Here is a 23,699-nt window from a genome sequence, read left to right on the forward strand (position 1 = left end):
CCAAAGGAAGTGAAAATAGGATCTCAAATTGAGATCTGCACCCTCATGTTCATTGCAGCATTTTTAATGATAGCCAAGATATGGAAACAACCTAAGTGTTGGTCAATAGATGGATGGATAAAGAAAATGTGAGATGTATGCGTGTGCATGCACACACACACACACACACACAGGACTACTATTCAGCCTTACAAAGGAAGGAAATCCTGCCATTTGCAACAACATAGATGGACTTTGAGGACATTATGCTAAGTGAAATAAATCAGAGACAAATACCATATGGTCTCACTTAAATGTGGAATCTAAAAACAAGACGAAAGAAAAAACCTAACTTAAGGATACAGAGAATAGACTGGCAGTTGCCAGAAGTGGGGCGGTGAGCATGGGCAAAGTAAGTGAAGGGGGTCAAGGGGTACAGACTTTCAGTTATAAAATAAGTTAGTCCCGGGGATGCAATGTGTAGCATGGTGGCTGTAATTAACATACTGTACTGCATATTTGAAAGTTGCTAAGAGAGGGCCGCCTGGGTGGCTCAGTTGGTTAAGCGACTGCCTTCGGCTCAGGTCATGATCCTGGAGTCCCGGGATCGAGTCCCACATCAGGCTTCCTGCTCAGCGGGGAGTCTGCTTCTCCCTCTGACCCTCTTCCCTCTCGTGCTCTCTATCTCTCATTCTCTCTCTCTCAAATAAATAAATAAAATCTTAAAAAAAAAGTTCTGGAAAGTTGCTAAGAGAGTAGATCTTAAAAGTTCTCATCACAAGAAAAAGATTGTAAGTACATTTGCTGACAGTAACAAGATTTATTGCGATCATTTTGCAACATATCCAAATAGAATTATGTGGTACACCTGAAACTCATGTTATATGTCAGTTATATCTCAATAAAAAATAGTAGTAAAATAAGATAACGAAGCCCCCCAAACATCCCCTCAAGTAGAGGGCCGCATTTGGCCCACGGGATGGTGGCTTGGCATTCCCCCTGTAGACCAGCCCTGGTGATGTTCCGTTTTATTTTTCTAGAGAAAATCTGTACGTTTTCTCAGAGCTCCCCCTGGTGGGAGCTTCCATCTCTCTCTGCACCCCCTCCCGGCCGCCCCTCCCCCACCCCACCGCCCCCTGGGGAGCATGAAGCCCTGCATCTGGAGTCTCTACCTACAGGTAACAGAGATGGACTGCCCTGACAGTAGGCTGCTGTGGTTTTTTTCTTTTTTCTTGTGTTTTTTTATTTTTATTAATTATTTATTTATTTGAGCTAGAGTGAGAGTGAGAGAGTGAGAAAGCGCAAGTGGGGGGTGCGGGGGGGAGGGAGGAGCAGAGGGAGAGGGAGGAGCAGGCTCCCCACTGAGCAGGGAGCCCAACACGGGGTTCGATCACAGAATCCTGGGATCGTGACCTGAGCAGAAGGCGGACGCTTAACTGAGCCACCCAGGCGCCCCGGCCGCTGTGTTTTTTTTTTAAGTTTTAATTTTTTATTAAGGTAATACATATACATTGTTTCACCATTCTTGTTTGAGTATCTAAAAGATCAGAAAGATTTATAACAAAGTAACAGTCCCCTGTTCCACCTCCACCTGCGTAAATCCCTTCCTCTAGTAACCAAATATTTTCAACACTGACTCTTTCCTCTTGTATTAACCTCGCTTTCAGACATTATCTTCTTTAACTTCCTGTTATGGCCTTGCTCTCTGATGATGTCCTACATGCTTTAATATTTTTTTCCCATTATGTTTGCCTTAGGCCTACCAGTGGCTTTTTGTTTTGTTTTGTCTTTTTGTTTTGCCACGGGCTTAAACATCCAGGACAAAGATTGGCAAACTACAAGGCTTATGCCAATCTGGCCTTCCGCTTGTTCATATAAATAAAGTTTTATTGGCACGGAGCCATGCCCATTCATGTATTTCTTGTCTCTGGCTACTTTTGTGCTTTAACAGCACAGCGGCGAAGTTGTGACAGAGACCATATGACCCACCAAGCCAAAAATGTTGTTATCTGACCCGGACAGATAAAGGTTACCAACCCCTGATATAGGATAATCCATCTTTCTTTCCCTTCTTGGGAATCTTGGACTCTGAGCCCACTCTCCCCTCAGTTCCTGTCTTCTGGTCTGGTTGTTCATATGTGGGATGAGGTCATGCAGGATTTGGGTGAGTCCTAAATTCAATGACTAGCATCTTTATAGGACACACACACACACACACACACACACACACACACACACACACACACGGATCCAGAAGGGGGCTCCCGGTGGAGATAGCTCCCAGCAAAGGCCCCAGTTCCCATATTCATGTGTATCACATTCTTCTTCAAATATAATTTCACTTTTTGTAATTTGTGAATGGCTTGTAAAAAGTGGTTTATAATTTCCTATCACCTGTCAACTATAATTTCACCTGTTGCACAATTTGCAAAAGTTGTTTTTCATTTCTTATCAACTGTGCACACAAAGTTTCTTGCCAATTGTGTCTATCAAAATTGGAGGAAATCGGAAACCAACCAAATGTCTGTCAACCCAACAAATGGGTAGCTAAATTCTGGTGTTTTCATACATTAGAATACTACTAACAATGTTTTTAAAAAGGTGAATGAGTGATGCACTCAACAATAGGGATGAATCTCTCAGACATAATTTTACGCAAAGAAGTCAGACCCAAGAGAGTACATTCGCAAAAGATTGAGATACCTAAGGGAAAACAAAAGGGAGTTCTTTTACAATTTGGAGTTTTTCAAGAGTTGCACATTTTTGTCTGTATCTTTACATTTCTTAATATCATTTTGGCCTGTGCTCACAACAAGATAAAATAAATATATCCTGATCTGAATCGACAGAACAGCTTCTTTCCCCCGCTACCCGCCACTTCATATACCGAAAATATACAATAAGACCAGACTCCACCGTAACTTTAACAACGTGAGGAGCTTTGTTCCATCTGTGCTTAAAGCCCAATGCCTGTGTTCAAAGTCCCTAAAATGGGTCTGTGAAACGGTGGCCGGGCGGTGGGGGAGGGGGGAAGAAGTATGTCTCAGCTTCACCCCTGCAGGGCAGACTTCCCTTCAAGTGAAAAGTAAATATTCAGAAACAATAGTGGTCTGGAAAAAAAAAAAAAAAACACGAAGACGTCCACAAGAAAATGCAGGGGAATGCCAAATCCGAACATTTAACTCTGTCCGTGAACCCACTGGCGTGGTTTATGATATTCTGTATTCTTTCCATATGGTTTCTTCGGGTAACTGATGAGCGTGGCAGAGTTCACGCAGCAGCATCCCCATAACATGGAGAACCACTGTCCTCTGTGCACAGGTGAATAGGCTGTGAAGCTCACTGCCCGCCCCCCGTTAGACTGCCATGCCAGAGTGTTAGATCCTGAGATAATTTCTTTTTTAAGATTTTATTTATTTATTTGTCAGAGAGAGAGAACGTGAGCACAAGCAGGAGGAGCGGCAGGTAGAAGGAGGAGCAGACTTTCCACGGAGCAGGGAGCCCGATGCGGGGCTCTATCCCAGGACCCCGGGATCATGACCTGACCCGAAGGCAGATGCTTAATGACTGAGCCACCCAGGCGCCCCCCTTATATCATTTCTTTTTTTTTTTAAGATTTTATTTATTTATTTGAGACAGAGAGAATGAGAGAGAGAGAGGGCACATGAGAGGGGGGGAAGGGTCAGAGGGAGAAGCAGACTCCCTGCCGAGCAGGGAGCCCCATGCGGGACTCGATCCCGGGACTCCAGGATCATGACCTGAGCCGAAGGCAGTCGCCCAGCCAACTGAGCCACCCAGGCGTCCCCCCTTATATCATTTCTTAAAAGTCACTGATTTCCGTGCATGGAAGCTAGAGGAGTCACCCCACTGTTAACATCACAACTGGTGAGGTCACAAGTAAGCCAAGAGGCAAACATTCTTTGTTCCATGTTTCCAAAGCGGGCAGTAAGAATTCTCGACAGCTTTGGTCATTGAATTGTTTTAATTGCCCTCCTTAAAACCGCTCCCATGTTCTTTTCCTCTGTCCTCACCTTGCCCCTCTGATTGGCGGGCCATGTGGAACCTTGGGTGGCACGGCTATCCTAGACCCCTGCCGTGCCGCCCCCCCCGCCCCCCCCCACCGGTTGCCTAGAAGTGGTTAAGGCAGTTGGCTGAAAAAAAAAAGGGACTGAAGGAAAAAATGTGGTTGAAGTGTATTCTGCCCGCCCTTTCGAAGGCTGTTCGAGGTCACAGCAGTTTGCTATGGAAATGATTCAGTATCGTGGAGAAATGCAGTGGCCGACGGCCAGAAAGCCCTGAGAAAAATAAAGATCTTGGTGGTGCACAGGTGTTCTCCACACAAAATCCACTCTTCCGAAGCTGCATGATTATGGAAATTGTCCCTTTATGGCACCCTTGAAAGGATCAGATGCTCACGCTCAGGTCTGCGCCAAAAAAAGTGGCTCTGAAAACCACCTCCCCCAATGCATAAATGGCCTTTAAAGTTCTAATGGCACTGGTTAATTAACAGTCATTAGTTAAATTAAAAACAGTCAATTAGGAAGAAGCCCGTCTGCGAGAAAAAAAAGTTTTAACAACCACCGAAGGGAAATCCTTTCAAGGAGATTTGGAATGTGTTTCGTACCATTCTTGTACTCTAACTCACTTTTTGTGGTCCTGTGGTTTTATTGGCTGATTCTTTGCTTGTAAACATGTGGTTAAACCTTTTGTGTTGTTTGATTTTTATTTTGTATTTTAGCAGAAAATATCTTTTCATTTTATTATGCCTTTGGGGTTTTTTGACACGCCCCCCCCCAAATCTGATGGGAGAAGTAATACTTGTGCTTGGTAAATACAAAGACACACAGACATGCAGACAGACAGCCTTGGTAGTACAACAGGATCTATAGAGAAAAGCTTAACCTTTCTCCTGGTGTGTCTATTCCCAGTTTATGTTTACTCCTTTCCAGGGATATTCTCTCCATACACAAGCATGCTGTAGAGGAGCAGCGGGGAGAGGTAGTCCTAGGTAGAGGTCAGGTGCATGCTTGGTTCACACCCCAGCTCTGCAGCTCATTAGATAGCTCTGTGAGCTTTCTGCAAGGAACATCTGGCTGCAGTCAGCAAGACTGTGGGTCCACAAAGGTAGCAGGGACTCCATATCCTTATCAGTCTGCAACCCAGCCCATGAGTTGCAGTAGCCGGAGCGTTCCCTGGTACATGGAACTTTCAGGGTTAAAAAAAAAAATTTGAAGAGTATTGTTCAGATATAATTCACATAACATAAACTTCATTGTATCAAAGCATGTAATTCGGTGGTTTTAGTATATTTAAAGTGTTGTGTGGGGGCGTCTGGGTGGCTCAGTCGGTTGAGCGTCTGCCTTCAGCTCAGGTCATGATCCCAGAGTCCTGGGTTCGAGCCCCGCAGTGGGTTCCCTCCTCAGCGGGGAGTCTGCTTCTCCCTCTCCCTCTGCCTGCCGCTCTGCCTGCTTGTGCTCGCTCTCTCTCTCTGTCAAATAAACAAACAACCAAATAAGTAAAATCTTGTAAAAAATGAAGTATTGTGCGACCATCCCCATTATTTAATTCCAGAACATTTTCACTACCCCAGAAAGAAAACCCAGCCTCTGTCCCCATTAAACAGGCCCCTCTCAATTCCCCCGGCCCCAGCCCCTGACAGCCACTAATCCACTTCCTGTCTGTGGCCTTCCCTGTTCCAGACATTTCACTGACATGGAATCCCACACCGTGTGGCCCTTTGGGTCCGGTTCCTGTCACTGAGCATCGTGCGTGCCAGGTTCATCCGTGCTGTGGCAGGTGTCCATGCTTCACACTTGATGGCTGCCTAATAGTCCATTCTGTAACCCTATCACATGTCGCTTATCCATTCAGCACTTGATGGACGTTTGGGTCCTTTCCACATTTTGGTTATTGTGACTAATGCTGCCGCAGACCTTCGTAGACAGGTTTTTGTGTGGACGAATGTTCCCAATCCCTCTGGATATTTACCTAGTTGGATTGCTGGGTCATACGATAACTGCTTCACTTTTTGAGGAACTGGGGGTTTTCAGTTCACACAGCAAAGTCCCAGGGAAGCCTGATGCATTGGCCACACCATGTGAATGATTCCTCCTTGATGTCATGGGCCTGGAGCCTTAGTTAAGAGGACGAAGCAAGCAAGATGCTGCCTTCCATACACCCCATTCCCTCCACCACTACCAACGTTTTTGCTCCTATGGCTTCCTGTACCACAGACCCTAGCTCTGCCATTTTCCCTAAACTGTTCCCTTATGTGATCCTCGAGAGCAGTGTGTGGTTCGAGTAGCTTCTTCAAGCAGGCAAAACTCTTTTGGGAACAGACTGTAAGCAGAGGGCACTAGGGGAAATGTCAGCCTCTCCTCAGTCCACTGAGGAGCAGAGGTTCATCCCTTTCCTTCCCGGCTGCCCCAAGCCCAGGACCAACAGGGACCTGGTGCTTTTTGATGAAGGATTACTTGGACCTGCACTTGCATTGGGATCCTGGGAAGTGAAGAGTGACGAACAGAAGGTAAGTCCTGAGCTGAATTTTCCTGCAGGAAATTCACACCCGTCCCCTGCCCTAACGTGATCTGTAACCACTCCTTGAGCCGGAGATTGTGGGATCGCGATGGAAAGCTGCGGACGATCTAGGAGCAACTCTTGTCTGTCTTTCGTGGATTCGAGTCAGAGGTTTAAAACCCTTCTGATAGGCACAGAATTGCACTGTCTTCCTCTTCGTTCTGCTCATGGACAAGCTTCCTCGAAGTTTCTGCCCATCTAACCTTGAGGGACTTGGGCAACGAAAGAATTGAAAGCAGGGTATCTGAGAGATGTTTGCACACCCACTTTGCTAGCAGCATTATTCACAATGGCAAGGAAGTGGAAACAACCCAAGTGTCCACTGATGGATGAACGGATAAACACAGTGCAGTCCATCCACATGCAGGAATACGCTCCAGCCTTAGGAAGGAAGGGTCCCTGAGACCTGCCATGATGTGGAGGGACCCTGCGGACACTGTGCTCAGCGAAAGGAGCCAGACACAGAAGGACACATCCCGCAGGACCCCACTCCCAGGAGGTCCCCAGAGGAGTCCCATCCACAGAGACAGAGAGGAGAGGGTGGGAGCCAGGGCTGGGGCAGGGGGTGGGGAGTCTGTACTTCGTGGGGACAGAGTCTCTGTGTGAGGTGATGAAAAGTTCTGGAGATGGAGGGTGGGGGTGGCTGCACGACAATGTGAGTGTGCTTCATGCCACTGAGTTTTACACAAAAATGGTTAAACTAGAAAATTTTATGTATATTTTATCTCAGATTTTAAAAACTTTTTAAAAAGATAGATTTGAGCAAGTTTGCACCTGCAGGCTTGGTGATCTAACATCCATTTATTCAATCGTGATTTGGTGAGGAACAGCTGTGCTTCAAACTTGATTCTAGACCAGGGTTTCTTAGCCTTGGCACTTGACATTAGGGCTGGATTATTCTCTGGGGTGGGACCATCCTGTGCATTGTAGGGTGTTGAGCAACATCCCTGGCCTCTCCCCACTCCGTGCCAGGAGCCCCTCTTAGTTGTGACAATCACAAATGTCCCCAGACATTGCCAGGTGTCCCCTGTGGGGCAGAATTGCTCTTGGTTAAGAACCTCTGCTCTAGGTGATGAAGATCCCGGAGAGGAGGTGGAAAAGGTCCCTGCCCTAATGGAACCTGCTTAGCCTGGATGGGGTTGGGGAGAGGCAGTCCTCAGAAAAGCAGATGGAAACAGGGTGTGAAACTGGAATTTCCGCCGGTGACAAGACACAAAGATCATGAACTCCCCAGTGAGATGCCAGCTGGACTTCAGGTTTTCAGAGGAAATTGCTGAGAAAGAGGGTCCCAACCCTTTGCGCACCTACACTGAGGGTGCAGAAGGGTGAGGGCAGGAGGGAACTTGTTCAAAGGGCATCTGGGCAGGGAACTTCTGGGGTGCTGAGTGCTGGGTACGGGGAGGGCCTGGTGAGGGCACCCCAAGGGCACACCTAGGGCAGGGTCTCTGTGCTGTAGCCACTGCAGGGAGGCATGCGAGAAACCGAAGGTCCAGAGATGTCTGGGCAGCCGAGGGAGGCAACCTGCTGCTAAATCAGGATGGGTCTGTCTGGGAAGAGGTGCTCATGAACAAGAGAGCTGGCGTGGAGGCATCTTCGATGTTCTCCTGAAACCTGTGCTGACTTCCTTCCGCAGATGAGCCAGTGGTGGTTCCCGAATTCCTAGGGGCCAGGGAGAGAGTGAGATGGGCCAGGTAAAAGGAGCTGCAGGTGACAGCCCGCTGCGATGGTGGTTGGGGGAGGGGTGTTGTGTATCCAGGGCCAAGCCCACGAGATCCCCTGCGCTTCATTTCATACTCTGCTGTCGCAGTCTTGAAGCCCTAAATAATTGTCAAACAAGGAGCCTTTTTCTCCCCAGGCTGACACAGGCGGGGTGCAGCTCAGTATTCCATCTCCAGGGACTTTAGTTTTCTCCTTCTTCCGGGGCAGCAGCAAGAAGAGGAATGTGCGGTAGAGTTAGACATCAGCGAAGTGCAGACCTTTGCGTGGGAGAGCCATGACATTGCAGGTTGCCGCTCAACTTCTTACGATGTTCTCCTTCACTGGAGGGCCAAGGGCAATTAATTGGATTTTCTTGAAATGTGATGGGGCAGGGTCCCCACTTTGTCCTGTCTCTCTGGAGGACAGCTGTCATGTGGCAAGCCTAAACCTCCTGCTTCCTCACATCAGACTGAAGTAACTTACCACGTACAGCCAGTTCTGCTATAAGGCAATATAGGCATTCCTAAAAATCACTGCCCTGGGCAGAATCCCCCAGTAAAAACCACAGGTCCGTGGCAAAATTGGATAAGGACATCAATACCCAAACACTTCATCATTGAGTTACATGCTTAAAAAAGAACTAATCAATATGGTAGCCAAATTTTAAAAATAACTTTATTGAGCTACAATTCATATACCATAAAATTCGTCTTTTTAAAGCATGTAATTTGGGGGCTTGAGAATATGCACAGAGTTGTACAGCCAACACCACAATCAATTTTAGAACATTTTTGTCACTCCAAAAAAAACGCGTCCCAATTAGCAGTTACTCCCCCTCCTCCTCCCCCAGCCCCTGACAGCCTCTAACCCTGGTTTCTGTCTCTGTAGATTTGCTTATTCTGGAAATTTCATATAAATGGAGGCACACACTGTGTGGCCCTTTAGTGTCTGACTTTTCTCACTGAGCATCATGTTTTCAAGGTTCATCCATGTGGTAAGCATGAGTCCGTGCTTCACTCCTTTTTATAGCAGAATGATGTTCCATTGTATGGATTTACCATATTTCATTAATTTGTCCATCCATTGATGGTTATTTGGATTATCTCTGCTTTTGCCTGTTTTGGATAATGGCACTATGAAAATCCATGTACAAGTTTTTGTGTGGACATATGTTTTCATTTCTGTTGGTTATATATACTTAGGAGTGAAATTGCTGGCTCGTATGGCAATTCTATGTTTAACTTTTTGAGGAATCAACATAGTATTTTCCCAAGTGGCTGCATCATTTTACATTTCTGCTAGCATTGTATGAGTGTTATGATTTCTCCATGTACTTGCCAATGCTTGTTATTATCTGTCTTTTTTATTATTGCTATCTTATTGGATGTGAAGCAGTAGTTCATTGTGGTTTTGATTTGTATTTCCCTGATGACAAACGGTTTTGAGCATCTTTTCATGGCTTGTTGACCATTTGTATATCTTGCTCATTTTTAAATTGGGTTATTTGTCCTTTTATTGTTGAGCTGTAAGAGCTCTTTATATATTCTAGACACAAGTCCCTTATCAGATATATGATTAGCAAATATTTTCTCCCATTCTGTGGGTTGTCTTTTCACTTTAGTGATGGTGTCTTTTGAAGCACACAAGTTTTTAATTTTGATGAAGTTTAATTAATTTATTTTCTTTTTTTCACTTGTGCTTTTAGTATCACATATAATGAAACCATTGCCAAACCAAGGTCATGAAGATTTACTCCTATATTTTTTCCCAAGAGCTTTATAGTTTTAGTTCTCATGTTGAAGTCTATGATCTATTTTTTTTTTTTTGAGCGACAGTATGAAGTTTATTGAGTGATAGAGTACAAAGCTCCAGAAGAGGGAAGGGACCTGAGAGGGTTGCCCAAGTCTATGATCTATTTTAAGTTAATTTTGTATATGGTGTGAGGTAGGGGTCAATATTTATCCTTTTGCATGTGGCTATCCAGTTGTCCCAGGACCGTTTGTGTAAGAGACTGTTTTTTCCTCATTGAGTGGTCTTGACACCCTTTTCAAAAATTGATTGACTGTACATATGCAGATTTATTTCTGGGTTCTCAATGCTATTCCATTTATCTGTATGTCTAACCTTATGCCATTACCACAGTATAGTTTTGTAGTATGTTTTAAAATCTAGAAGTGTGGGTCTTCCAATTTTGTTCTTCTTTTGCAGTATTGTTTGGGCTATTCTGGTTCATTGAGTTTCTATGTGAAGTTTACAGTCAATTTCTGTGAAATTGTCAATTTCTGTGGGAAAAACAGCTGGATTTTTGATAGAAATAGTCTATAGATCAGTTTGGGGAGTATTATCTTAATAATGTTAAATCTGATCCATGAACATGGGATATCTTTTGATTTACTTGGGTCTTCTCTAATTTCTTTCAATGATGTTTTTTAGTTTTCATTGTACAAATCTTGGCTTCTTTTATTAAATTCATTTCTCTGTCTTTTATTCTTTTTGGTGTTATTGTAAATGGACTTCTTTTTTAAATTTTATTTTCAGATTGTTCGTTGCTAATGTATAGAAAAACAATTGAATTTTGCGTATTGATCTTGTACTCTGCAACCTTGCTGAACTCATTTATTAGTTCTAATAGCTTTTTAATGGGTTCCTTAGGATTTTCGACATACAAGATCATGCCATCTCCAGACATAGTTTTCCTGCTTCCTTTCCAATCTGGGTGCCTTTTATTTATTTTTTATGCCTAATTACCCTGGCTAGAACATCTAGTACAATGCTAAATAGAAGTGGCAAGAGCAGATCTCTCTGACTTGTATATATACACCATATCTTCTTCATTCATCTGTCTATGGACATCTGACTCTTTCCATAGTTTGGCTATTGTGAACATTGCTGTTATAAACATTGGGGTGCAGGTGCCCTTTCGATCACTGCATTTGTATTTTTGAGGTAAATATCCAGTAGTGCAATTTCTGGGTCATAGGGTAGCTCCATTTTCAACTTTTTAAGGAACCTCCATATTGGGGAACCTACATAGGGGGAAAGCATTCAGTTTTTCCCCATTAAGTATCATTGTCTTTGGTGCATTTGTAGATGCCCTTTATCAGGCTGGGGAAGTCCTCCATTCCTAGTTAGTTGAGTGTTGCTTTGTTTCAATCATGAAAGAGTTTTGGATTTTATCAAATGCTTTTTTTCTGTTAAGATGATCATATAGTTTTTGTCCTCTATTCTATTAAAATGATTAAACTTTTTTTTTTTAAGTCAAAACAACCAACTTTGCATTCCTGGATAAATTCCACTTGGCCATGGTGGGTAAATCTTTTTGTATATTGCTAGATTTGGCTTGCTAGGATTTTGCTGAGAATTTTTGCATTTGTCTTCATAAGGGATAATGGTCTGTAGTGTTCTCTTTTTGTGATGTCTTTGTCTGGTTTTGGTATCAGGATAGGATAATATTGGTCTCATAGAATGTTAGAATGGCCTCACAGAGTATTCCCTACTCTTCTACCTTTAAGAATAGTCTGAGGGATTTGTGTTAGTTCTTCTTTAAACATTTGGTAGAATTCACCAGTGATGCCTTCTGGTCCTAGGCTTTTCTTTGTGGGACATTTTTGGATTACTAATGCAGTTTTTCTCCTTTCATAGGTTCACTCAGATTTTCTATTTCCTCTTGAGTCATTTTCTAGGAATTTGCCCATTTCATCTGGGATATCTGATTTATTGGCATACAATTGTTCATAGCATTGCTTTACCATCTTTTCTATTTATGTAAAGTTGTTTGTGATGTCCCCTCTTTGATTCCTGATTTAAGTCTTTTCTCTTTTTATCCTGGTCAGTCTAGTTAAAGATTTGTCAGCTTTCCTGATCCTTTCAAGGAACTAACTTGTGATCTTCTTAATTCTCTTTATTGATTTTCTAATCTCTATTTCATTTATTCCCACTCTAATCTTTATTATTTCCTAACTTCTGCCAGCTCTGGGTTTGGTTTACTTTTATTTTCCAGATCTTAAGGTGGAAGATTCAATTATTGAATTGAGGTCTTTCTTTCTTTTTTAACACAGGTGATTACAGCTATAAATATTCCTCCACTTTAGCTGAACCCCACGAATTCTGGTATGTTGTGTTTCATTTTCAGTCATCTCCAAGTATTTTCTAATTTCTAATTTTCTAATTTCTTTTTAAAAATATATTATTTATTTATTTGAGAGAGTGAGAGAGCGAGAACAGGGGTGGGAGCAGAGGGAGACGGATTAAGTAGACTCTGTGCTGAATGCAGAGCCCAACTCAGGGCTTGATCCCAGGACCCTGAGATCATGACCTAAGCCGAAATCAAGAGTCAGGTGCTTAACTGACTGAGCCATCCAGGTGTCCCTCTAATTTTCTAATTTCAAGTATTTCTTTTTTTTGTTAAGATTTTATTTATTTATTTGTCAGAGAGAGTGAGAGAGAGCACAAGGAGGGGGAGCAGAAGGCTCCTTGCCGAGGAAGGAGCCTGATGCGGGACTCGATCCCAGGACCCTGAGATCATGACCTGAGCTGAAGGCAGTTGCTTCACCGACTGAGCCACCCAGGCGTCCCTAATTTTGAATATTTCTAATTCCAAAGTATTTTCTATTTCCTCACCATTTCTTCTTTGAGATAGCAGAGCTTTACATGTGTTAAAGGGTTAAGAAATACATAAAGATTACTGTAAAAATGGCATCAAGTTGGGACAAATTTGCATTTTCAAAACAAGAGTTATAGCAGAATGGGCTGTACAACATGGCCACAAGTCACCTCCCATCATGCCCTAAAATTTTATCACTCAGCTCCCTACATCCTGTCCATCAGAATGTTCTCCAAGATGTACCCTCGGGCCACCTGCTCATCCCCACCCCTGGGTCCCTAAACCAAGCCACTATACTTGTCAGTCCAGGAGAACTGTAAAAGTCTCCTGAGTTCTCACTCTGTCTTTCTTGCCTCCTACAGTCTGTTCCCCATGCAGTAAGCTTTTTGAAAATCACAAATCACCAATCTGATTACATCTCCCTCCTGTTTAAAACCCTCCAATGCCTTCCCAGTCTGATGAGAAACCCTTCCCATGGCCTATCAGACTTGAAATGAAATGAACCCCTCCATCCCCTGACTCACTACCCCCCACTGACTTATGACCTCCCCATTCTTTCTGCTCCAGCCATCTCCGGTGACCACGCTGGTTCTTTAAAATGAGTTTCCATCCCAGAGATTTTGAATTCTTGATATTTTCTTCCCTGTCCTCATTAATCCAACCTTGGCCCAAATGTCATCCTCTCAGAGAGGCCTCGAGTGACCAGCTCTTCCTCCGCGGTCCATATAGCACTGAAAGCCTCACGTCCCGGGAAACCCCATAATATCAACCATTGAGGGTGGTTGCTCAGCCTTGAGAGACCGTCCCTGGCTACTCTATCCAAAATAAGCCCGACCCAGTTATGCCCCGAGTTGCTATTATATCACTTTTCCTACCGTGGGAACTGTGTCCCTAGCACCTAGAATGGTGGCTGACAAATAGTAGGCACTCGATAAATATTTCTGACTAAATTAATAATTGAAGGAAAGGAACTGATTCCTGCAGTCCTACGCTTAAGACTCTATCACATAAAAATCTGAAAGAAGCAACCTGTTAGAAAGTGGCAAAATCAATTCAGCAGGTGACCCTCAGCATTTTCATTAAAATGAATAGAATAGAAAAGATCAAGCATAGTTGCCTAGAGTATCATGTTATGAAAATTTTATTTTAGTTATTTTGTGTTTGTGTGGACTGGGCCTTTGGGTCAAATGTATTTTTTGCTGTGGTGTTGGGGTCCAAAATGTTTGAAAACCACTCATCTACTTACTGGTCAAATGCACAGGCTTTGGCCCCAGACTGCTGGGGTTTAAAGCCCTTACAAGCTCTTTGGCACTGTGCAAACTCACTCATTCTTTCCAGACCTCAGTTTCTTGATCTGTTATATAGGGATACTGCATAGCACATTTCTCAGGATACGAGTGTGAGATTCAACTGAGTTAGCATACAAAAAAATGCTTAGATCCGTTTCGGGCACCTAAGAACAATTTAATTGGTGCTCACTAATATGATTACTTGTTGAGTGAATGAATGAATGGATGAATGGATGAATGAATGAATGAATGAATAGGGCTGAGGTCTAATCTGTGAAATTGCCCTGCCTGTTTCTTCCCAGAACAAGGTTTCTCTCCTCTTCCCAGAACAAGTTTTCTCTCCAGACCCTTCTTCTGAATAACTATATATGTTTATTTATTCTGTTTATTGTCAGTGTCCCGGCATTAGAATAAAAGCTCCAGCAGAGTGTGGGTTGTTTGTTCTACCTATAGTTTGAACCTACCATCTGGGGGTGGGGGGAGGGAAGAGGGTTGGCAAACGTTTTCTATGAAAGTCTGGATAGTAAATATTCTAGTTTCTGTTTATGCCATTCCATCTTTGTGCAATGAATTAACTCTTCACTACTCAACTCTGCCTGTGTAGTGTGAAAACAGCCTTCCACAATCTCTTCAAGAATGGGCCTGGCTGTGTTCCAATAAAACTTTATTTACAAACACAGGCAGACATAATTTGGCCCAAGGTGTGGTCGGCCAACCTTTAAAGATACTGAAAATACTGGATTCCAGTAAAACAAGAGTTTCACATAGTTTTCACATGCCACTGAAGATTCTTCTTTTAATTGTTTTAAACCACTGAAAAGATATTTAAAAACTCTCAGCTTGTGGTCCATGAAAAACAGGCAGCGGGCAGGACTTGGCCTGCAGGTCGGAGTTTGCTGACCCCAGACTCAGACTATGCCTGGACGTCCGGTAATCGTTCGTGGGATAAACGAAGGCCCCATTAGAGTCACCGAAATCTAGCCTTCCCGGAGCAGCGCCACCCACCGGGAGCCGCGCGCGCTTCCCGCTCGCCAACCCTCCGAGCCGCGCGCGCCTCCCGCCAAGCCACGCCCTCCTTCGCGGCGATTGGTCAAGCTTCTCCCTCGTCCTCGCCAGGGGACGCCCCCTCTGACGGACGCTGCGAGCAGCCAATGGAGTACCGCAGGGCCTTCCACCCGGGCCCTCCTCGCGCCCGTTGGAGGCGGGCGGAGGCGGGCCGTTGAGGGGTGGGGCGTGGAGCCTGGTAACCGTTGCCGGTAACAACGCCCCGCCCCATCGCGGCGGGCGGGCTAGCAGGCGGGCGGGCGCGCGAGGCGGGCGGGCGGACGGCGGGAGCGGGAGGAGGAGCGGCCACAGCCGCCACCGCCGCCGCCATAGAGACTGTAGCCGTGGAGACTGTTACTTACCAACGGGGACCAACACGCAGCAGCCGCTGCTGCCGCCGCGGGAGCCGCTGCCCGAACTCCCGGCCCGAACTCCAGGTGACCGATGCGACCGCCCCGGGCCCGGCCCGACCCGGGAGTGCGGGGGGCGGCGGGGATCCGGATCGGGGGCTCGGGAGGCGGGCGGCACAGCCCTCGCCGGTCACCCCAAACGTCCGGGATGACACGCCCGCGGGACCCGTCTCTTCACCCCAGTTCCGCAGGCGCGGCCGAGTTTGGGGGAGTCTGGGAACCACCCCCGACCCTTTACCCAAACTCGGGGGCAGGTGGGAACCCATCGCCTCACTTTTCAGAAAACTTCCTGAGTTGGGGGCCCCCGAGATCCCTGTCTCACTCTTACCCTAAAAGTCCCCGAATTGAGTGTGCCCCGGGACCCCTCAAACTTTTATCTTCAAACTCCTTGAACTGGGGCTCCTGGGAACCTCTTTTACTTCCCCCCCAAATCCTTAAGTTGGGGGCTCCCAGAGACCTCTCTCTCTCACTGCCTCTCAACTTCTTGAAACCATCTCAAACCCTTGCCTTAGGCTCCCAGAATTGGGGGCTCCTGCGGACCCCTCTTCTCTTTTACGCCCCAAATCTCTGAAATTGGGGTTCCCGGGGTCTCTACTCTCACTCCTAACCTCAGACTTCTGAATCAGGAGGGCCTGGAAGACTCGTTTTCACCTTTGCCCCAATTTCCCGGATTTGGGGTGTCTGGGGGACCGTCTTCTCGTTCTGCCCCCCCAGAATTGTGAGTTTGAGGGCTCCCCTGGAACCCTTTTCTCACTGTTTACCAAGTCGATGCGCTTGTTTTGGGAAAAACACCCCCCTCACTTTTTCGCCACAAACTCACCGAGAATCGGACTTCCCAGGGACCCGTTTCTCACCTCTACCAAAAATCGTCGTGGTTAAGGGTCTTCGGACACTCCTCCCCTCTCTCCCTTTGAACCCCACATTCCTGAGTTTGGGGGATCCTGGGTCTGCCAGTGTTTCCTACCCCCTCGGGAGGCCCCTTCGCACAGCCGCATCTCCCCCATTTGGACTGATCTCCAAGCGAGAAGAGTTTCACCAGAAGTTGTGTTTTTGTTTTGTTTTGTTTTGTTTTTTTAATGTATTTATTTTGTTTAAAGAGCCTACCTTGTGGCCCCAAACTGCTCGGTGACATTTTCTCCTGAGATTGTGTGAGTGCGCGTATGTTTGTGAATTTAAACCCCACCCCTGAACCCCATCCCCCTCCGAAGCGCAGTCTGGCACACACACGGACACACGCGTGCACACATACACACACAAACACACACACACCACCACCCCCCAATACTCTGTTCCTTTCCTGTCCTGAGAGAAGCCAGGGGCTCCCTCTGGCTCCGTCCCGGTCCCCGCTGGCTGTTCTCACTGCTGCACTAGGAAAGTTAGGTTTCCCGATCCTAGTGGCTATTTCAAGGGCCCCTGGGGCCAAGTGCCCCTGCCATTCCAGCAGAGGCGGGGGTGGTTCACCGTCCTAATTTTAACCTCCTGGTTTCCCTGCAGGAATGAGGGAGGGAGTCCAGGTCTGCCTTCCCCATAGACCTCCTGCCTGCTTCTGGGTGTTTTCATTAATGCAGCCCCCCAACACACACGCCTGTACTCAGCTGTTTCTTGCTCTGTGCAATTAACCAGCGGTGCAGACTTTCCTGAGTTTTTTCCCCTCCCAGTCAGCTTTATCTCTGCAAATCCAAAATATCAAACCTTATACAAGACTCTCTTTCAACTAAGACTCCCCCAACTAAATAATTATGCTAATAATAATGACCCAAACAGCAACAACAAAACCTTATTTTTTTTCTGCACATATTGTCAACATGTTTTTATCCTTTGGCTTCATGCTATGAAACATTATTTGTGTGCTTCTATAAAGACCCTTACCCTGCGTCCGGGGAGTATCAGGGCTGGCTACCTGTTCTTTCTCCCACTCAAGTTTAAAAATGTGAACCCACTCCAGAATAACCTTAGAGATGGCTTCTCACCTGCCCTTGCCAGAGAAGTGAGAGTGTATGGTGAGCACCTTCCCCTCCTTCTCCCCTCCCCGCCTCCAGAATCCAATCTCCTTAGTCACTGATCAGTGCTAACTTCGCCAGCCAAAGGGCCTGGTAAAGTATGAGAGGGGACTTGGTCATTTTTAAAAAAGATTTCCTATACATGATGGACAAGCTGACAGCTTCTGTGATCCTGTGATATTTGGCTGATTTAGGCTGGGAATGAGTTCAGAAACAGTTTGCTTCTGCAGTAAAAGCAAAACTGAATTATTTAGCCTTTAGGTACATTCCTCTTTTATGCCAGATAAACTGCCCAGACACTCCCAAGGGGCATCTGGGAGCAGGGGAACAGAGTTATTAATTACAGCAAGGCGACAGAATGAGTTCTTTGAAATTCTGTTGATATTTGCATTCTGGGTGAAGGACGTACATTACCTTTTTTTTTTTTAAAGATTTTATTTACTTATTTGAGAGAGAGCATGGAGCAAGGAAGGGACGGAGGGAGAGGGAGAAGCAGACTCCCCGCTGAGTGGGGAGCCCGCCATGGGGCTCAATCCCAGGACCCTAAGATCATGACCTGAGCTGAAGGCAGACACTTAACCAACAGAGCCACCCAGGGGCCCCAGGACATACATTACCTTAATATTCATCTTTTAGCCATGTTTATCACCAAAGCACGGCTGGGATGGAGCCACTCACCAGAAATGCAGATGCGGGGAAATTGTTTATCTGGATCTCATTCCTTTGAGCTAATTTGTCGTTCGAGATTCGAGTTACAATTAATTTTTGTTTGTCAATATTTAATTATTTGAACTTTTGTTATTATTACAGAGTCAAAATCTTGAATGTACCGGTGGGATTTTTATAGGCACTTGTGGTGGTTTTGCTCGTAAAATTCCAAGGCCAGTAGGAACCATATCTTATAATCTATTTGACTTTTTTAAATTAACTGCGAGGTGACCACTTGTTTAAATAATGTGCCCCCCTCTCCGACACCTACTTACTTGTAAAATGTGAACTATTTAAAAGGCAAGGAAAGTTCCCAGAGAAATCATCTTGCTAGTTGGGACCCTCGCCAAACTTGGGGACAGGAAGGTGTAAGTCCTGACCCTGTGGCTGAAACCAGGGGTTTCAGATGCACCCAGCAAAGACATCCATATTTCTGCACCAGGCTGCATGAGTATTCCCATCAAATGGGTAGATGAGGACCAGAAACAACCTCAAGCCAGTTTAGGTCAGATTTTGTCTGTGCCACATTTACAAAAAAGTTTCCAGTTTTCAGGGCCTTTTTGGATATCAGCATTGTTATAAGGGATCGTGGACTTCCGTATTCAAAAAGGCCTTTTGACTCCCTTTCTGTTATCTAAAGGATGAGTAGCTCCGTCACAGACCAAGTTCTCTAGACACGTGCCTGGCACAGAGGGTGTACTTAATTTGCTGAATGGGTGAATGAATGGAATATGCATTGGGAATTAGAGAGGAAACTGAAAACCGCCTACATGCTTCTTGGAGACCGCAAGAGCAGCAAAGGAATTCTCACGGGGTGGGGGGTTGGAGGGAAAAGAGAAGGAAGACCCAGACTCTTCCTTGAAGAGAGGAAGACCCAGAATCAAGGGTGTGTGGGATCAGGAGTAGGTGACGGGGGTTGCAGAGAAGAGCCAGGGAGAGAGCCTGACAGGTCTGGGGGAATCACTCGGGCCTGGGAAGCATGGCCCTGCCCAAGAGGATGAGGAAGGTCTTTCTAGCAGAGAAGTCTGTGTGGCTACTCGCTGGACGCATCCAGGTGGATTCTGACAGGCATCCTAAACACAAGGTGGCCAAACTGAGCTCCCCGTGGGCCCCACAGTCTGCTCCTCCAGGCCCTGCACCCCCTTTGAGTATCAGCTGGCTTGTCCTGGTTGATCAGGCCAGAACTTTCTCGCAAGCCATGGGCAGAAGCTCCAACTCCACGCCATCAGTGGAGACGTAGGCTCTGACCATGCCTCACCCACCACCTCCACGACCAGCCCCCGCCCCGGGCCACCAGCCCCTCTTACCCAGATGATCCCAGACTGTTTGTTAACCTGGCGGGGGTGGGGCTGGGGGGCATATTACCTTCTGTCGTGTCTCCCTCAGCTCAGAACCCCCCACGGCTCCCATCTTGCCCGGAACAAAGGCCAAAGCCTCTTCCCACCCTGGGCCTCTCCACCCCAATACTCTGGCCTCATCTCTGCCGCTGATCTTGTTCCTCACTCCACATCAACCCTGCAGGCCTGTTGGGAGTTCCTCAAGCCTTCTGCCTAGAAATCTCTTCACCCAAGTAATGGGGGGCTGCTCCCGCCCTGTCTTCAGGCCTTTTCTCAGATGTCACCTTCCCAGGCCTCCCACTCAAAAGTGACACACACTCAGCCTCCTTCCCTGCTGTCTCTTTCCTCTGCATTTATCACTCACAGGCACACATAATGACATAATGCACGTTTACTTTATAACCACCGTCCGGCCCCTCATTAGAAGGTCAGCTCCTTAAGGGGAGGAAGCACTGTGTTTTATTAACTTCTCTTTCCTCCGGGCTGAGCACAATTCTGACGCTGAGGAGGCTCTCAATCAGTATGTGTTAAATGAATAAATAAACCGTTTCCCACCCACCTATGGGGGAGGCCCATCTAGAAATGGAGAGTCGCTCCTTACCTGCCGTATGTCGCCGCCCATGTGTCTTGGGACAGCTTGGGTTGGACAGAGACGGGCTCGCGTGCGGTGTCTCTGCTGCTTAGCTCGGGCGGGGGGGGCGGGGGGGGGCTCCAGGTAAGGTGTGGCGTCCGTGAACTAGGTAATCATACCGGCATGGCTGCTGTATTAAGAAATACTATTTATCATTGTGTGGCACCGGGCCTGGCCCAGAGTCGGTGCTCCACAAAGACTGGCTTTTTACTCTTCTATCACTGTTGTTACTATTCGGGAGCAAATGAGCAGTAGCGGCCTGGGGTCATGTTCTTACTTGGGTTTTCCAACCCATGCAAGCATCGAGGAGGCATTCGGGAGCTGTGTTTTGCCTGATGGAGCCCATGAGCCTCCACTGTCTGTCTGAGGTGGGGGAAATGCCCTTCCGTGAGTGTAGAAATTCCCTGGGACAAATATCGTTCCTCAAGGGTAAGCGCTCAGCAAAAACACCAAGTGGCTGGAAGTCCCCCGTGCTGGTTGTGGCCAGGGCCCGTCTGCACCTAGCCCCCACACATCACCTCCTCGGGTGGGCTCTGGCAAGCGGCCAGCTCTGCCGGTAGGACTGACACATGAGAACACTTAGAAACTGGTTTCCCTCCTCTGTTACCGCTGGCTCATGGGTGCCATCCTGGTCGGAGTCTGGAAATCGGCCACTCAGAGGTGAGACCCAGCCCACTCTTCGTGCCAGGACTCGAGTCAGGCCCTCAGGAGCCGATAGGCTGGCCCGGCTCCTGGCTGAGCTTCCCTTCGCTCTCCCCAAAATGCATTCCTGCTTTATGATACACAAGTTTCGTGCGTTTGAAAACCCTGCTGTATGCCCTGGCAGCTCCTTTTTTCTTATTTTCAGTTTTCTTGAATCTGATGACTTTCTGAGAAGTGGACTTGACTTCCCAAACCTGTAGGTGGTACATACAGCAAGGGGGTATCAGATGCTGTGAATCAGACCACATCTGCCATAGTCCGCGTTGAAAAAAGATGGAAATAAAAATCATACAGTCAAGGGCGCCTGGGTGGCTCAGCCGTTAAGCATCTGCCTTTGGCTCAGGTCATGATCCCAGGGTCCTGGGATCGAGCCCCGCATCGGGCTCCCTGCTCCGGGGGGAGCCTGCTTCTCCCTCTCCCACTCCCCCTGCTTGTGTTCCCTCTCTCGCTGTGTCTCTCCCTGTAAAATAAATAAATAAAATCTTTAAAAAAAAGTCATACAGTCATTAAAAATATGTCATACTTCATGGAAGGCCTGGTACAGTGATTATTTTCACTTACTGTGTAATGCAGCCCAGACATGCTATAGGCAGTAAGCCTCTAAGACTAAGGTCTCTGTAGTTACTTTGAGTATGTGCGTGTGTGTGAGAGCTAGGCCACTGGGCCCAGGATTGCCCTGCAGGAGGTGACATTTGCGTTGAGACTGAAATGAGAAGGAAAAGCAGCCCTGTGGCGGTCAGAGGGAAGAGCCTTCCAGGCATGGGGTGGGGGTCAGGTGCAAAGGCCCTGTAGCTGGAGAACACAGCTGGGCCTGGTCAAGGCAGACAAAGGCAGCCATGAGGTTGATGCCCGGTGAGCAAAAGGAGGAAGGCAGAGGTCCCCAAAGGCCATGCGGGAAGAGTCTGGATGCTATTCTGAGTATTTAGATGGTCTAAGCACAAATCAGATCGGTGATGGCCAGCTGTTTACTGGACCCCTGACATCTGTTCATTCATTCATTCATTCATTCATTCATTCCTTCCTTCTTCGGAATCAAGCACTAACCTCTGAGGCTACAAAGACCAAGAGCAACTAGGAGAGGGGGACAGTCTCAAAAGCGGTTGTGCTAGACTGGGGCCGGCAGTTGGGTGGGGACAGCGGTGGCGTGGCTGTTGTCAGGAACCCGCAAACAGCTCCTCCCAGCCAGGGAGCAGGGTGTAAGGGAGATTAGGTGAGAGAGAAGAGCAGGTGTCAGCAGACTATGGCCCTCAGGTCAGTTCCAGCCTGCACTGTGGCCTGTGTCTGTGGGTAAAGCTTTATTGGAACGCAGCCATGCTCGTTCATTTACATACCACCTCTGGCTGCTTCTGCAAGACAACCGCAGAGTCAAGTACTTGTGACCGAAGCAAAAGGTGACCAGCAAAACCTAAAATATTTACTGTCTGGGCCTTTATAGGAAAAGTGTGCTGAGCTCTGGCTAAGCCGAGTGGGGCTTGTCTCTGGTGCTGGGCTGAGACAGTGGGGAAGTGGCTCTGTGATCAGGCATGATTTTGGAGGGTGTGTCAGAAGGCTTGGAGTCGAGTCTGGAGTCATAGACCAGGTAGGTGAAGGGCGACAGGGGCCTGCCCGACAGCATGGGCCAGGCTGGGACTTATGGACTCGCTGGGCCAAGGGGCGGGGAGGGCGATTCCCAGGTGCCTGGCGTTGGGGAGCCGGCAGAATGTGTCACTGCGGTGAGTCAGGGACCACGGGAGAAGCTGGTGTCAGGCAGGGGAAGTAATGAGTTCAGCTGTGGGCTTGGCTGCCTTGAGGTGTCTGTGGGACATCCGGGTGGGGACTGCTTTCCAGTAGGCAGCTGGATTGCAGGGTCTGGAGCCGCCCGGCGCCGCTCCAGGCTAGGGGTTAGCCTCTAGGAGCTGTCCTCATATAGATGGTCATTTCGTGGATGGAGCAGATGGAGGAGACCATCCAAGGGGACAGTGTAGAGTGAGAACAGAAGCAGGAACCAACAAAGAGTCAGCAGAGGAAAGTGGTTTTTTTAAGTTGTGGCAGCATACTGTGACGGGCAGTTTACCATTTCACCCACAGTTAGGTGTGCAATTCGGCGGTATTGAGTGCATTCCGATGGCGTGCAGCCATCCCCACTCGTTCCAAAACTTCTTTGTCACCCCAAATAGAAGCTCTGGTCCCAGTAGCAGAAACCCCCAGCTCCCTCTCCCACCCTCCCAGGCCCCTAGTAATCTTGGATCTACTTTCCGTCCCTCTGAATTTACCTCTTCTAGATGTTTCGCCGAATCATATAGAACTTGTGTCCTTTCGTGTCTGGCTTTTCTCGCTGCGCACAACGCCCACCAGGTTCATCCACATTGCAGTGTGTGCGAGAATGGTGTTCCTCTTTATGGATGAGTGATATTCCAGGGTGTGGACGGGCCACACCGTGTCCACCCACTTGTCCGTCAGCGGACACTGTGACATTTGGCTACTGTGACAAATGCCGGACAGAGGAGATTTTGAAGGGATTCTGAGGCAGAACGGGGAGCAAGGCAAGGACCGCGCGCCTCAGGGAGAGCGAGGCCCATGGAGACCAGGAGGATTAAGGACAGCCTGTGGAAAGAAAGGAAAAGGGCCAGTCCCCAGCGACAGCCAGAAGGCCCGGCTCATGAGCGCCTGTCTCCCCCGCACACTGTTGAAATCGTACTAGTGATAGAGAGTCCACTTCTAAAGTTTCAGTCACACCTAATTA

At 47.2% G+C, this 23,699-nt stretch overlaps 1 protein-coding gene across 3 annotated transcripts in view; it reads left to right on the plus strand.

Moving 5' to 3' along the window:
• The first annotated feature begins 15,446 nt into the window (after positions 1-15,446).
• The window catches only part of RFX2 (regulatory factor X2), a 93,945-nt gene continuing 85,692 nt past the window's right edge, over positions 15,447-23,699 (plus strand). For all 3 annotated transcript variants that reach the window (XM_028126182.2, XM_028126184.2, XM_088017815.1), the window contains exon 1: positions 15,447-15,626. The gene's annotated coding sequence lies outside the window, so the exon portion shown is untranslated. The remainder of the gene's footprint in view (positions 15,627-23,699) is intronic.

This window comes from Eumetopias jubatus, unplaced genomic scaffold (genome assembly GCF_037043125.1).
Source record: "Eumetopias jubatus isolate StellerSeaLion01/CBP00866 unplaced genomic scaffold, mEumJub1_p1.0 scaffold_1, whole genome shotgun sequence".
Lineage (NCBI taxonomy): Eukaryota > Metazoa > Chordata > Mammalia > Carnivora > Otariidae > Eumetopias > Eumetopias jubatus.